At 43.9% G+C, this 17,158-nt stretch overlaps 1 long non-coding RNA gene across 3 annotated transcripts; it reads right to left on the bottom strand.

The window, feature by feature from the left end:
* Positions 1 to 2,608: 2,608 nt before the first annotated feature.
* On the bottom strand, positions 2,609 to 16,903 carry LOC148759227 (uncharacterized). Of its 3 annotated transcripts, none has more exons than XR_016018031.1 (3): positions 15,872 to 16,882; positions 11,892 to 12,100; positions 2,609 to 5,075 (listed from the first exon to the last, which is right to left on the bottom strand). It is a non-coding gene; the product is annotated as an uncharacterized LOC148759227 (long non-coding RNA). The 3 variants fall into 3 exon arrangements; XR_016018032.1 differs by lacking the exon at positions 2,609 to 5,075 and adding an exon at positions 8,155 to 9,110; XR_016018030.1 differs by lacking the exon at positions 2,609 to 5,075 and having other exon boundaries at positions 10,577 to 12,100; positions 15,872 to 16,903.
* Positions 16,904 to 17,158: the final 255 nt, after the last annotated feature.

Genomic DNA, 17,158 nt, shown 5'->3' with positions numbered 1-17,158 from the left:
AAACAAAAACATGGCACATTCTTGGTTTGAGGGAAGAGATCATTTCAGTGAAGCTGCAATAGCCCCAGCGCCCCAAAAGCCACTCAGGATTCCTGCACCTGGAGGGCTTGGTCTCAAGGTATCAGCTCTTCTTCCGAGGACAGGAGAAAACGGGGTGGTTTGACAAGTGTGCTGCAACCTTCCTATAAGAATAGGTGCAATAGAATAATAACAGAATAAAGAAATCCAGGTTGATTTCGCCAGAGGAAGTGAAAGATTTCCTCAGGAGGAAGGTTGAGAATTTGAGGGTCAGACTCAACAGATGTGAAGGAGAGCTGAGCTCCGTAGGTCAGGGGAGGCAGATGTGGGTGATCTCCCTGCTCTCACAGAGGGTTTCAGGAAAGGGGTGGTGCTTTCATTGTTACTAGATCGGAAAGGGTGACTGTACCCCAGAAACTTCAGACAGGAAGGGATGCAGGATCTCAGCTGACTAGAGTGACCCCTGAGAGGGTGTGTCTAAAAGCTGCAGAAGACTTTCTAGGAAGAACAAGGAGGACCCTCCAGGCGAATATTGGGACAGCAGTATGAATTGGTTACCAAATATCAGGGCAGGTTGGAGAGGGGAAGTCGAGTCACATCAGTGTAAAAACTCAAAAATTAGTGAGTGGCTGTTAAGGTGACCACGTATTGTATGTTGTACCATGGGAAAACGTGCCCAAGAAATCATGGTTAGGATTTGTGGTAAAGCACAGAAAAGATGAGCTATGTTGGAGGGAGGGTGGAAGGAAAGACCATATACTATTGACTGATTTTGTAATAGTCGTTGGTCTGATGGAAGGATCTCTTCTGGGAAGGATTATGTAACCCAGGCAAGTTGAATGTGGACAAGATTTCTTTAGACAGCAGATGCTTTTGGCAGACCCAAAACTTGCTGTTTTCACATAGCTCACCATGGAAAACTTCATAAAACAAAATCTAGAGGAACATATTAGAAAAACATCTAGAGCAAATAGCAATGGGACAGAAAAGGGAAGTATTCAGATTTGGCAAATAGCATGGCCCTACTTGGTAGAGAAGGAAAGAAACTTCTGAGGTAAGTTAATCAGCTATGTCTTCCTGAAACTCGTAGAGAAAATTAAAATAATAGAAGCATATAGCATAAGCAGTGGATAGAAATGATACACATAGCCAGTAACGTCCTAAACCAGAGGAAAAGCCTCTCTGGACTAGTAATGACACAGATGGCCACTAGGGGCAAACTTCATCAAGAGCAACTTCTGTTTTCTCATGATGAGGTGTTTTTTATTATTAGTTTCAGGTGTACAACACAACATAATGATTAGACATTGACACACCTCACAAAGTGATAAACCCAAGTAGTCTACCACCCATCTGACACCATACATAGCTATTACAGTGCCATTGGCTATATTCCCTATGCTGTACTGTACATCCTGTGAATACATATATATATACATATATATATATATATGTATATGTATATATATATATATATATATATATATATATACACACATATATGGCATATATCTATATATGGAGATGTAGATATATGGCAAAAAAATGTATACATATTTTAAGAAAGGAAAGAATTATTAAAAATGGAAAACTCAATATATACCAATAACAAAAGAGGAATGCAAGTCACATTTGAATTATGCAATTACAAGAGGTGCTCAAAGTGGTTACCATCAGCATCCATACACTTCTGATGATGGTGAACTAATACTTGAGCATATATAACAGTTCTTAAAATGTGTATACGTTTTTTTGGCCCTCGTGTGTGTGTGTGTGTGTGTGTGTGTGTGTGTGTGTGTGTGTGTGTATAATATATATATATAAATATATTATATATATAATATACATTTTATATACATATATATACATCTACATATATACATACATACATATATATATATATATATATATATATATATATATATGTAGAGAGAGAGAGAGAGAGAGAGAGAGAGAATGAATGGCGCTGCCGAGTGCTATCCAATGGGAAGGCAGGCATCTTCAATATGGGAAGCGACGCGTCAAACCTTAATAACGGTGACAAGTTTCAACTTGTTTAGTGCAGTCATTCAGGTGTAAGCTACAGTTAAGAAGAGAAGGTATGCTTTAAAGTGTGCCATAAATCATCCTCCATCATGATAACGCTCCGTGTCACACATTGCTTCTGATATATGGCAATTTCTGTCAAATAAAAACATTATGGTGTGTCCTCACTCACCTAATTCACCGGATCTGGCACCATGTGACTTCTGGCTCGTCCCGAAAGTCAAACTAATTCAGGACATGGAGGCAGCCAGGAAAGCGCAACTAAAGACACTCGTGAAAGAGGACTTCCAGAACTGCTTCAGAAAGTGGCAAGAATGCTGGGATAAGTGTGTTCAAAGTGAGAGGGAGTATTTTGTGAGGGATTAATGGCAATGCATCTTTCACTGTAATACGTTTTTTTAATTTAAACATTCACCGAATGTTTTGATCACACCTCGTGTATACATATGGACATATATGATATATATATATATATATATATATATATATATATATATATATATATATATATATATATATATATATATTACATATATCTCAGGCTTGAGATACAAGTTCCTTTCGAGCAGGAACTGAGTCTCTTTATATTTACTATGTCCCACATCACCAAGTACAATGTTAAGGCACCAGAAATGTGTGTTGAATTAATGTGTTCAGGAGAGAGGGAGTAAGTAAATGAATAAATGAAAAAATGAATGAATGGAGAAGTGAGCTTCAAGTCCTCTCTGATTGACCAATCTGCCTTTGCTCAGGGCAATATTTCTCTAAAAGAGGTCCTTCGCTCTTCTGCATTGAAGTCATCTGAAATGATTGTTTAACATTCAAATTCCTAGGCTCTACCCCCAATCTCTACTCAGACAGTGTGAAGTTTGGGCCGAGGAATCTGCATCTTAACCTGAACCTCAGGTGATTCTGATGGGGTAGTTAGGTAGATAGTAACGAGCAGGACAAAGAGAGACTTAGCCCCAGTTAGAAAACGCTTTGCTGCAGCTCCTACTTGGGTCAAGGCTTCTTGCAGCTGCCCAGCAGGATTCCAGGTTTGCACATACCTCTAAATCAAAGAGATACGTTGTTAAAAGTCAGAGAAAGGAGGAGGACATCCTGCTTATCCAAGTACACATCCTATTCGTGAGGACAACAAATACCTTACTAGCCCAGCAGAAGAACGAGGTACAATGTCATTCCTGGTAACAACTCTTTAGCACACAAATTTAACAGCCACTGGTTTATCGGAGTATGTTTAGGAGATCTTTTTTGAATGATTAATTGGAATAACGTGGACTAAGCACCACTCCCTTCCAAAGATTTTATAATTCAGCTCAAACTTTTAACAACCTGGATGGCATACTCTTTGAGTAAGAAATCAAGTCTCCTGGAAGAAAGGAACTTCTAGTTTTTTGGCACCCAATGTTGGAAGTTACTTGGAATTGAAGTAAATTGCAAAGCCTATAACATTTGTATATTGTTATGCATTATCTATTCGTCCTGTAGCATTGGTTCACTTAGGAGTTTTATAACTTGCAGGGAACCCTGAGAGAAGCAACATTCTCAGGAAGAATCTATGGTAGCTTCTTAGTCTCGTCTTCAGTGGTCACCTGTGTGTGCTCACGAGAATACGTCATTAGTGCTCTCCTTTGTGTTCCTTTTTGAAATGTCTCTGGATGGGTGGCATAGGACACAGGGAACTTTTTCCAAATTATGTCGATGGTCACGCTCTGGAAGCAGCTTCTAAACTGAGCAAGAGATCCTTTAACTGCAGCCGGCAGAAAATCTCTCTGGGCATCTTCCACCTTATCGGTTCTTTTAATGGGAGATTCTAAAAGTGTAACAAACAGAAGGTGAACCCAGTAGGTCTACCATTCCAACTCAACTTTGCTTTTTTCTTGTCTCCTTTCCACAGTAGGGTGCTTCCTCTGTGAGTACCTAAAGCTTTGACTTCCACCTTCCCCAACAGGTACCACATGCAGTTTGTGAGCACTAGACTTTTAAGTCCCTTGACACAAAGAATTCCACTGAATTGGTTCTAAATGATTTGGTGTCTTTTCCCCTCATCCTCCACTTATATGGTATTCACTGAAATTCCATTCACTATTATGAGGACTACAAGAAACAGAGGACTAGGACCCCTTCTTCTGGAGTTCCCCATATTAATACTTTTCACCCAAGTTCCAAGTCTCATGTTCACTTGAGCTCTCCTCTCTCTCTCTCATCTTCTCCAACTTTTTAATTATCTTCATAGGTTTTTCTAGAATACTTTCTGGTCACCTTTTCTTGAAGAATTTTTCATCACTTCCGTTCTTTGCTGTTTCATTTCAGAAACGCGTGCGCACTCACGTGCACACACACTGTCGAGCAGGAGACCCTGCTCGCCGCCCCATTTTTCAGGCGGGGCGGCCTGCGGGGTCTCTGCTCCCGCTCCCCACACAAAAACGCAGGATACAGTGAGGCCAAAAAGGAACTCCCACGGAGCCATAGGTAGGGGAGTCATACCACTATGGTCTCACTGGAGGCTGGGCCCACTGGACGCGCGACCTGCCGTCCGCCTTTCCGCCAACCGACCGACCGACGACTCTCCTCCACTCTCTTGACTCTGTTCCTCTCCTCTCTTCCGCTCTTCTCGGCTCTCCTCTTCCGCTCTCTTCGGCTCTGCTCAGCTCCTCGGCAATCCTCGGCAGTCCTCGGCTCTCCTCCATAGCCGTAGCAGTTATACCAGCGGCCAATCGGCTAACAGGCCACAGCCGATGGCCAATCAGCCACAGCCCACGGCCATCCACCACCCGAGCCAGCACCCCTTCACGTGAGGCCGAGAGCCTGTAAACTACTCTCTGGGGCTCTGGCCCCTCCCCCCCCACAAACACACACACACAATTTCCTGTGCTAACTCTGTGTCTAGGTGCCGTTTTACTGGGAAGTCTGTGTTTGACCTACCTTTCCATTATTCTACAATATACCACGTGCGAGGAGAAGCAACTATTTTCTTGTCCACTTCTTATTCTGGTCCACATGTCACACTAAAATGGAGCAAAAGAAAGGGTCTCAGCCAATAGGAGTGCTTTCCTTTGGCGCCTTCTACCGGACACAGATAGTCACAGGCTGAGAAAATCAGATTAGACTTAATGAGCATCAGGAGGCCCACTGCATACCTGGAACTATTCTCAACAAATTGTTTCCTGCTGGAAAAATGCTTTATATCACTTCATGACAAATCTCTCCCAACTTCTAATGAGTATCTCAGAAGCAAAGGGGTCTTTCCTGCTACTTCCTTTCCATTTCCTTTGCAGTTTCATGAAGTGCCTGTTTTCTTTAGTCAAACAAGTCATGAGATTTAAGGGGCCCTGTGACAACCAGCAAAAAACAATTAGAAAACCAAAGCCACATTTTGTCATTGTAACTAGCATCCAGCATAGTGACTAGCGGTCTGGAATTGGTTTGTTTTGTTTGTTTTGTTTTTGTGGCTTTTTGAATGAAATAATAAACAATATTTGAAGTGGGGTATATGACACACAGATGTCTTTCTTTTAAGGAGAGAGACTTCTAGACTTGCCAGTCTGGGTGAGTAATGATTAATAAACTCCTAACTAAGAACTGTTTTCCCACCTCCAAAGTATTGAATCTGTTTAGACTAATGGGGAAAACACTGAAAAGAAAAATCAATAACAAACTCCTGCAAGAAGGAGTAAGGATTTTGTATTATAGGTTCTCCATGAAACTCAGGCTAAAACTGAAGAAATATTAGACTATTTCAACATAATATTAGACTATTTCAACATTCTTCTTAAAATTGATCATTAAAATATTTGCCCAGTGTCATGGTTAATTTGGCTAGGACAGAATGTCAAGTTGTATGGTCACACACCAATCTGGATGTTTTTGTGAAGGTATATTTTAGATGTGATTAATATTTAAATCAGTACCTTTGAGTAAAGCTTACTACCCTTCATAATGCGGTGGGCCTCGTCCAGTTGAAGGCCCTAAGAGCAAAGACTGAAGTTTCCCAAAATGGAAGGAATTTTCTTTAAGACCGAAGCATAAAATCCTGCCTGTGTTTCCAGCCTGCTCCCTGTGTGATTCAGACTCAAGACTGCAACATCAAGTCTTACCTAAATGTCCAGCCTGCCAGCCTACCCTACTGATGATAGATAGATAGATAGATAGATAGATAGATAGATAGATAGATGATGGATAGATAGATAGAAGATAGACAGACAGACAGACACACAGACAGACAGTCTTCTATTGTGTTTTTCCCTTCGGGAGAACTTTGACTAATATACCCAGTACTGCACTTTAATGTATACTCCATATAACTGGATCTCAAACTTTGACACATAGCAGGATACACACCATTTAAATCATTGTCTCTGAGAACACAGCCCAGTGCATCCGTATACTAGATAATAAGTACACTCAGTTTAGAACTATGTGACGTGCATCACACCAGATTTAATGAAGGGCTTTTAGGTGCATGTTATAAGCTTATTATGTATGGCCCAGAAAAAGGGGAAGGAAATAACATTTAATTTACATTTACTAACTTTTAATAAACACCTGCTATGTGCCAGGTAGCAGACTGGGCTCTTCCAAGTATACCACCTTATATCCCATAGAATCCTCTTAAAATTATAGAATAGATGGAATTACCTCAGCAAGGTTAGGTGACCTGCTCAGGACAACCTTTCATGTGTTCATCAGGTATTGCTGAGCAGCTGCTTTTGGTCAGGCACTTTGCGTGGCTCTGGGCCCAGAAAAGTAAACGAGAGACATGGTCTCCTCATGGAGCTAAAATTCTACAGAGTACAACCAATAACAGTCAAGTGAACAAGAAGTGAATAACATTGTAGGGAATGAAAAAATACTGAGAAGGAAATGAGCAGGACGAAGTGACATGGATCCAATGCTACGTCGGTCAGAGAAGGTTAAATGTAAGCTCACTGAGATCTGAAGGAAGTCAAATGAAGAATGAAGGTGGGGGGGTCGGGTGGCATCCTCGGCATTGCTGGACGGGGATGCCATCAGACCTGCTTTTGTATGTTCCAGAAGGAAACTCAAGGCGCCTGACATGGGGATGTCAAGTTTGGTGTAATCAACACATCGATGGGATTTAAAGACAAGGGAATGACAAGATCACCTGGCGAGAGACTCAGAGGGTAGAGCCCGGACGGAGCCCTGAGGACTCCAGCCATTAGAGGGCAATAGGAGGAGTGCCAGCAAGGATGCTGAGTAGAAGGGGCCACTGAAAATGGCAGGAGGAGAACCAGGAGAGATGAGTGTCCCAAAAGCCCAGCTAGTGCGACTGTCTAGGATCCAGATCTGATTCTGCATCCATGCCTTACCATTCCCTGAGTTTTAGCTACATCACTCCAGTTTCTGCCTGCATCATCACTTGACCATCTTCCCTGTGTATGTGCAAGTGTGTCCCCAAATCTCCCTCTGCTTATAAGGATGCCAGTCATCAGATTTAGGGCCCACCCTTATTCAGTATGACCTCCTCTTAACTTGATTACATCTGCGAAGACCCTATTTCCAAATAAGGTCATAAGGGGGTCAGTGTTTCAACATATTTGGGTGAAGGGACACAATTCAGCCCACCACAGAGGGAATAGTAGTTTTCTATTACAAAGTTTCTGTGGATTAGGAGTTCACGCACAGGTAAGATCAGGGTGTCATCGGGCTGAAATCTGGGGCTGTGGTTCTCATCTAAAGATCCTCTTCCAAGTTCACTGGTTGTTGGCATAATCGAATTCCTTGTGGTTGTAGGGCTGAGGTCCCAGTGTTTTTTCTGTCTGTTGGTCAGGGGTCAGCTATATCTTCAAAGTCAGCAGGAGCACATTACTCCGATGCTTCACCTTGTAAAGGCTTGCCTGGTTAAGGCAGGCCCTTCCAGGAATCTGTTTTGATTTGTTCAAAGTCAACTGGTTAGTAATCTAGTCATGGGAATAACATCTCATCATATTTCCAAGTTCCACCCATACGCAAGGGGTGGGAGTCATCTTAGAATTCTGCCTACTACAGAAGAAGCTTCTTTTAACCCCAGGAAGATTTAGAATTAAAGCATGCGTTAAATCTTTAAGAGTTATGTGTTTTGACTTTTTTTTTTTACGTTAAGGAGTGTGCATATTTGGTATTTATGTAGTTGCAATGTTTAAGAAAATTTGCCTAATTGGACCAAGAAGTCAGCCTTATAATTCCCATCTAAAATCATCTAATTGTAATCTGATTGTAAATGTATTTAAGTTGAAACATTCTAGTATCTTCAATGTTAGGAGAATTTAAGAATGAGCCCTTTTCACAGTTACTATATCGTGTCTGAGTTCTTTATACGGTTGAGCTTTTCTGAGTTGAAGGGATGCCATTTCTGACTTCTTCCATCTGCGCAGAGAAATCTGTACTCTTCACTGAGGTTGTAGCTAACTTCTTCAGCCTTGATTAGATTCTTAATTTTTAAAGCTTTTTTTATCCTAATATCTGCTATCTATTTCCTGACCCTAGTCCAGGAGAGTGGGGCCTGGTGGGGCGTGCTCAAGGAAGACTTTCTTTCTTTTTTTAACTTTTATTTATTTTAAGTGTGTTTTTCCAGGACCCATCAGCTCCAAGCCAAGTAGTTGTTTCAATCCAGTTGTGGAGGGCGCAGCTCACAGTGGCCCATGCAGGGATCGAGCCGGCAACTTTGCCGTCAAGCATACCGCGCTCTAACCAAGGGAGCTAACCGGCAGCCCCAAAGAAGGCTTTCTTAAGGAAATGATGTTTCATCTGAGACTGGATAGATGAGTCAGTTTGGGCCAGGCAGGAGAAGTGGGGAAGAGCATTTTGCTGACTGACTCACTCATTCTGAGTTCCAGCTCTGGGGCAGCAGCTCGAAAGGCGCCAGGGACACACAGGGAGGAAGCAAATCATCTGGCTGCAGAACGAGAGCCCGAGGGGCAGCCTCCCCACAGCAGAAGCGCTGGCAGAAACCATGGATTCCCCGCTGAGCCCTTCCCTCACCCACTGTCCAGACTCAGGCAGGTGCAACATCTGAGCTTCCACCAGCTTTGATCCTTATGATTCTAGAAGGCGAGTAAGGCAGGTGTTATCCGTTTTTCAGATGAGGACACCGATACTCAGAGAAGTGAAGCAACTATTAAATGGTGGCGAGAGGATCTGAGCCCAAGTCTTGAGACTGCTGGCTGTCTTTCCTGCTTAGCTGCCAAACTCTTAACGATCATTTTTATGGCTTATCATCGAAAAGCTTGTCTTTTTACAAAAAGCATCTATTGCATGAAATAGTATGCAAAAAAATTACTCTATTGTTGCAAATTACTGATTAAGATGTTATCTGTGACAAATGAGGGAAAGTAAAAGAGGAACCCATTCAAATGTCAGAGATCTGGACCTAGAAGAACTGGGAAAGAAAACAGAAGTTTCCCCCCGACCCCCAAAAAACTCATGAATTTTATTTTTTCTTGACCTGAAATCTGCCAGTCAGATCTCCCAAGGGTTTCTCTCAACTCCTTGGCTTCCAATGGGCCATTTTTGTGATGTTGGGGAGACAAACAGTCAACTGCCAAAAAACCTGGGAAAGAGTTTTCAGCCTCAGGTGCTGAGGGAAACGCAACGGAGCAACTGACCTGAAACTTAGTCAAAGAGACACTGAAAGTAGGAAAACCACACCTCCAAAACCATCTTGGAGTCTGGGGCTGTACCCTCCCAAAACTGAATAGATGACAATCAGAATGGGGGGGGTGGCAGGGCAGAGGAAGTCCACTTTGGATCATATGGAAGAAGTCTAGCTACCCTGAAGCAGCCATGTGCATGGAGTGGGAGGTATACAGGGGGGAAAGAGCCGACGGAGCCCCAGCCCTTTGAGTCTTCCCAGGTTTTGAGATGCCATCTGACTGCCGAAAGAATTCAGTCAAGAACCGCCAAGCAGAGCCCGACTAACTCCCACATTCATGAGCAAAATAATTGTTACTGTTTTCTCAAAAGTTCAGAAATAACAGAAGTAAAACCAACAAATCACCAAAGTAGTGATTAGTACAAGGTTATTGGGTTCACACCAAAAGACAGTTTGCAAAGTAAGAACATTTCAAACCCAAACATGGAATATTGCTATAAATCTCACAGCTTATAGAGTGAGAAAGCAGTGACTGTTCTTCACAGGGATTGGTTATTACATTAGAATTTTCTTAAATGACAGGGAAATAGGTCAGCAGTTACCTCATATCAACCTTGGGAAAGAGTTCAAGTTTTGCTTCTGATTTCCAGAGGCATAAGCAAGAAATGAACCAGGTCAAGTTAGACTTGCAAAATCAGCTAAATTAAGCTTTGCTGGTATGACTAAACTAATTTTATCTGCTCAGGGAATTTTCAAGGTTGGTCTCTGTTTGTTTTTTATTTTAACAGTTTTAAGCCAAAAATTGTGTGGTTGGGAGGGGGGTTGTTATACAGCAATAGATAATTGGACAACTGTTAACCTCCGCCATATCCCAAACACACACACACACACACACACACACACACACACACACACACATTTGATAATTAAGAAGCATTTATTGATTGATTTCAATGAGAGAGCCACTGTTCTATGCTCTGTAGCTATAAAGCTGGGGTAGAGATGGGGGTGAGAATCTCAATACGTGATTTCTCCCTAAGTCGCTTACAGAATAGAAAGAAAAAAGATCAAAACAAACAAACAGAACAAAGCCCCATGGGTGCAAGGTTGTAAGCACAGCAATCAAAGCCTGCTAATGTTATTATAGACACACAGGGATGGGGCACCCAACCCAATCTGAAGAATGGCTGGAGGAGGTTTCAGCTGAGCTGAGCCTCAAAGAACAAAAGGATAGAAGCCAGGAACAGAGGAAGGGAATGGAAGTGGGCAGACAGCATGAGAAGGGTAGCAAGGAAAGACATACACGCAGTGTGACAGGGACAACACTGCAAGGTGACTGGAAATGACACGGGTGCGGTGGGCATGAATGCGTAAGCTGGTAGGAGATGGGGATCGAATCTCCCAAGGGCATCTCAGCAGGGTACCAGCATGGTCAGGTCTCAGTTTGGAGCAGACCTCTTTGGCATTGGCTATGGAATGGCTGAGGCAAAAGAAGGTCGGAACAAGACGCACAGGTTGAGAAAGCATCAATGGGAGCTGGGGCCAGTGTGCGTGGGAGCTGGCTTTTATCATCTCACAGAAGACAATTAAGTCCCCAGGAATTTGGGGGAGAGACTGTGAAACCTTGGATAGCTTGAAATCATCCACAGTAGGAATATTTGCTCTACAGAAATTAATAATTGCTGTAAAGCAAGGCTTCCCTCCAGAGCAGGTGGTTAACCATTTACCAGCACATCACTGATGGAAGTAGAAATGCTAATAGATTCCAGAAAAGTTAAGAAGTAACAAGGGGCAAGCCTTGATGATTAATTCACTATGGGGGAAGAGTCAGAGGTGCTTCCAAATTTCTAATGTATACAAATGGGTGAATGTGAATGACGTGAGTTGCGATGGAGAATAGCGAGGAGAAGACAGTTTGGCCAAGATAATGAATTTCGGGGTTGTAACATGTTGATTTTGAGATGCCAGCAAGCAATTGATTGCAGACATCTGAAGCTTGGAGGAGGGTATGCGAAGGCCATGAGGGTCAGTGAGATTGTCCAGGGTGGGGAAGGAGAGCATAGAAGCATTAAGCATTAAAGGGTGCTGAGGGGGAGTGTCAGGAACACAAAGATTTCAGCTATGAGCGAGCTCTCAGATGGGGCATTCGGAGCAGCGGGGAAAGCACAGAGCATGTGATCACAGGTATCAAATGCAGCAGAGAGGGTCAATAAAATAATTCAACGGTAAGTACCTGTAAGTGATGCGTCCCATTTCACCATCTTGAGGTATAAAAAGTGGCATTTCGGGGCCGGCCCGGTGGCTCAGGTGCTTAGAGCTCCATGCTCCTAACTCCGAAGGCTGCCGGTTCAATTCCCACACGGGCCAGTGGGCTCTCAGCCACAAGGTTGCCAGTTCAATCCCTCAAGTCCGGCAAGGGATGGTGGGCTCTGCCCCCTGCAACTAAGATTGAACACGGCACATTGAGCTGAGCTGCCACTGAGCTCCCGGATGGCTCAGTTGGTTGGAATGCGTCCTCTGAACCACAAGGTTGCCGGTTCGACTCCTGCAAAGGATGGTGGGCTGTGCCCCCTGCAACTAGAAAAATGGCAACTGGACCTGCAGCTGAGCTGTGCCCTCACAACTAAGACTGAAAAAGGACAACAACTTGACTTGGGGAAAAAAAAAAAAAAAAAAAGGTCTGGAAGTACACAGTGTTCCCCAATAAAGTTCTGTTCCCCTTCCCCAATAAAATCTTTAAAAAAAAAAAAAGTGGCATTTCTTTAGTATTCAAACACCCAATCCTCTAATTATCAACCACCCATCCTAACATTCTTAGGGTTTCTACCTCATATAAAGTCAGACATGCTTACACGGTGTAGATATCTGTTCCAGAAAATGAATATATTACATCTATTACCGTGTTTCCCCGAAAATAAGACCTATCCAGACAATAAGCTCTAATGCATCTTTTGGAGTAAAAATTAATATAAGACCCGGTCTTATTTTACTATACTATAAGACCAGGTCTTATCTAACATAATATAAGACTGGATCTTATATTAATTTTTACTCCAAGAGACGCATTATCGCTGATTAACCGGCTAGGTCTTATTTTCAGGGAAACACGGTAGTTCTGTTTCTCTGAAGAACCCTGACTAATACAAACAAAAAGCCTAAACTGAAATTAAGTTAATTTGGTGACTACTGAAATAGGACACCAAACACAATGAACCAAAAGGAATTCACGTTTTTTTTAGAGCTAGACGGAAGCTAAGAGTTCACCTGTCCTGGCCTCTTTACCTCCCTGATAGAGAGGTAAGTCCCAGGGTACTCTGCCCCTTCCTGCGTCTCAGGCTGGGCCCAGGTAGCCTGACACCCAGGCCTGTGTCCCCCACTCCACCAGGGACTTCTGAGAAGAGAGATGTCTCATTGTGGAAAAAATAAATGAGATGGAAAACAGACAAATCACGTGTGTGTCAACACTGACAGGTGAATTATTTAATTAGAAGCAAGAACCTATGCAGAAAATGAAGTACTGAGACTATTTCTCACTCCTCAAACATACATAGAAGATAATGACAATACTTTTCAGACCATGACAAAGAATTGTGATATCATGATTATTTTTCCAAATCACTGGCTCTGGCTAATTAAGACTTTAACAGAAAATTTTGCTCCAAGAACTCAACAGTTTTACAGCAAAACAGGGAAACAAAGATTTAATGTTAACTCCATGTTCTGCCTTGATTTGATAGAAAGATGGCAGGCACTAAGAGAGCTTCTCTGTATACGCAATGGGAAAGGAGTAGGAAGCCATTAATAAGTAGTATTATTACTATGGTATTCCTATTTAATATTCACAGAGGACCAACAATCCCCTAAAGGATAAATACCCAACTCCGTCCCAATGAGTTTATTGTTTCATGATTTAGGGACATAGGATGAAGGAGAGGAACAAGGACCACACACACACACACACACACACAAACACACACTCTCTGGCGTTTCATAAAGCGGTGCCATTTTCCCTGGGATTCAAGATACTTGGCTGAATCTGCTGCAAATTGGCGGCAGTTGAGAGTCTACTCCCAGAGCCTCTTTCTGATGGAGGCCTCGACTATACACCTCACTCCTCATACTGTACAGGCAGATGCTGCATATCAGTAAGAGGAAATCAGTCTGAGTCCCTCTTTCCAATTCATTCAGGTGTATATCTAGAAGTGGGATTGCTGGCTCATGTGGTAATTCTGTTGAACTTTTCGAGGAACCCATCCTCAGAATATTTGGAGTCAATGGTGAACTGAATCTAAAGCTCAAAGGAAGCCCAGACCAGCTCAGCTACTGAGTAGATGTTGGCCCAACAGGAGAAGGGACATATCCTTTCTGGGACAATATGATTATTTACCTCAGGCTCTAATGTTCTTTTTGGTGTTTTTCTGCAACTCGACTGAAGTATAATTTACATGCCACAAAATTCATCCATTATAACTGTAAACTCAGTGATTTTAATTACACTAATAGTTGTGCAGTCATTACAATCCAGTTTTAGAATATTTTCATCACCCCAAAAATACCCTCGAGCTTGTTTGCAGTCAAAGCTACTCCCAGCACCAGCCAAGCCCAGGTCTACTTTCTGTCTCTCTGTTTCCCTTTTCCAGACATTTCATATCTATATATATACAATCATGGTCTAGGTAGATCTTTTGGATCTGGTGTCCCAAGTATGAATATTAGTTTACTAGCTCAGATGTACATAAAAATATTACATAGCTTTACTTTCCACTCAGCCCGTGCCAGGAGGGATGTAGGGAGATCCACTGTCAGGCATCACTGCGGCCTGGAGTGGAGGTTCTCCTTCTCTAGGGTCTTGCAAAAATCTAGAAGGGCCTTCAGTACCATTGGAATCAGGACCACTTGTTCTTCAGCCCATTAATCTTGCTGCTGATACCCTCATTACCCAACACAAGGGTTCTTCTAAGGAGAAGGCAGGCTGCTCTATTATTTCCAGTGACAAGTGTGGACTCCAGAATCTGCCAAAACTGTGGGGCCAGGTTCTCTAGATCTAATAGATGCATCACACAGCTGTGTGACACCAAGAGCTTGCCTGGTGCGGCAGGGGCTCAGGAGACCACCAATCCCCACCCCTTCCACTCTAGAGTAGTCATTCTTCTCTCCAACTGCTGAAAAGCCCCCTACCCCATCCAGCCTATCTCCCCTTTCCCCACCATGACACCTGGGATATATAAGGTGTTTAGTGAGAATGAGCTCTCTCAAAAGGATGGTGCAAATGCCCTTGAAGTAGGAAACACAGGGATTAGCTGCCTTCTTCAAACAGAAGGAGCTAGGGGGTGGGGAGGAGCACAGAGATCATTTACATAAACGAAGGAGTACCTCCCTAAATACCCTACCACAAAACCACATCAGCGAACAGCTAAAAGCAAGGTACAGTTTCAGTTTTCTTAGGGGCACTTAGAGTCCATCTACTCGTGGAAGTGTGACAGAGGAATGAGGTACCGCCTGGACTAGTCAGGCTGAGAAACAAAGCCGGCTCTAACACTAGCAATCTAATAATACAATTAACACTGCACCAGGCATTGTTCTGAGCATTTTACATGCATTCTTCCTTTAATCCTCACCAGGACACGAAGCAGTAGGTGCTGTAGATTTCAAGCCTTTGCAGCAAGCTCTGATTCAGAATTCAGAATTGTTTGGATGTTAGCAAGGTAACACATGCCTGTAATTTATATAACATAACTCCCCAAGAGGATCTGAAGCACTTCTCATACAAACTAGTCAATGTGCCTTCAGGGAAACAAATAATCACAAGTGGTCTAAAGCCTGTAAAAGGCTTTATGTACATCAGTTTAGGCCAGGTTTTGTCTTTAAGTGAATTAAGAAAGGGTTTGGTTCTCGGAACTTTTTGTTATTAGGGATCCGTAGTCCTGCCCCCATTTTACAGAGAGCGAATGAGGCACAGCACCAGCGTTTAATTTGTCCAAGGTCACATAGCTGCATAGTAAGAAGTGGTGGAGGTGCTCAATGCCTCAGAGGCCCTTCCTGCTGGGAGCAAGTAGGTGGAGAGAAAATTCCCTTGACCACTTTCTGTACCAGAAACTCATCCCCAACCTTCCCACTCTGTAGCATGGGCAGCATTGCATATGAGCTTCCTCCAGTCCCACCCCCCTATCCCCTCCCCCCTCCCCAGCTTCTCTCATACTCAGTTCATCTTACCTTACTATGGTTTAAAATAGAAGAAAGCCCAGTGGAGTGTGACTCAGCCCAGGCACGCCTACCAGGCCCAGGAGGGGCGCTCTGGAAGTGAGTCTGGGGGCAGTTACTAACTCGCTAGCTGCCCCTGCTCTGCTCCCGGGGGTTAACCTCAGGGTGGTGTGAAGGGCCAGGCAGGAGGAGCCGGCCCGGAGCAGGCGGTCTAGATAGCGAAGCAGAATCCTGCGGAATCTTTCCAGGATGCCAGGAAAGGGAGCATATGCCTCTTGCCACTTGTATTAGGATTCCCCCGCATCCCCGTGCCTGCGGCTCATTTCCATCTCATCAGTGAGCAGCGTGGATGCTCATCCACACGCTGCTTATTCCCACTGATTTCAGCAGCGTCAGCCCCTTCATTCCAAAATCAAGGCTTCCAGGTATGACGTCCTTCTTGGTCTTCAGCGCAAACCGGCTCCCAGACACTCTTCCAGACCACCTGCAACCCCGCCCTAATTGCTGTTTTCCAGTCTTGCTCGAGGGTCCCATTGCCTGCCTGGTGCTCCGACCGCTGAGATCAGATGACTTCTGCGTCAGGTGTGCTCGTTCCTGCTCACCGTGCTTACACTGCAAACTCGCGCGGTTCTCCCTCCTTCCTCGTCTTGTTTCCTTCCTTTTAATTCTGACAAATCCGGAAGCATCTTCCCTCCTCTGGTCCAGTATAGCAATACCCCTGCTTCCCAGGTACAATCCAGGTCGATGCAGTAATCCCCCTGCCTGGGGCAGCTGACACATCCAGGAACAAAACCAGGTGTTTTGTTCCCTGGTAACAAAAGCGGAAAAAGCATCCCGCAGCCTTTTTGTTTATAATTAAAGGTCTATTTTAAGCGTAAAATCAGGTGGAAAGCCATGCGTGCTCAGTTACCTACATCCAGATGTAAGGCTTTTAATAGAGATCGACGCCTAGTTCCAAGGATGCTTGGGACCATCCTCCTCTTTCCACGGGGTGCAGCGACCCCCTGTGGATATGGCTTTATATAGGGACCCCCGCGGGGAAGAACGACTCCGCACACGTGGTTTAATTAATAATTTATTTTGATTAACGCCGTTCGTCACGGTTATCACACTGACACCTTGGCGCAATCCTCATTATCCCGGTCGGCGCCTAGAGCCAGCGGGACTCGGCACAGGGAAGAGGGGCGGAAGGACACTTGGGGCAGGGCCCTCGGTGGGCTGGGGCCTTCGGAGGGCGGGGCCTGTCGGGGCGGGGCGGCCTGTCGGGGCGGGCCTGTCGGGGCGGGGCCTGTCGGGGCG

This window comes from Rhinolophus sinicus, chromosome 1 (assembly GCF_057876585.1).
Source record: "Rhinolophus sinicus isolate RSI-liver-muscle chromosome 1, RSI-T2T, whole genome shotgun sequence".
Taxonomy (NCBI): Eukaryota; Metazoa; Chordata; class Mammalia; order Chiroptera; family Rhinolophidae; genus Rhinolophus; species Rhinolophus sinicus.
This window is presented reverse-complemented; position numbering and strand designations above follow the sequence as displayed.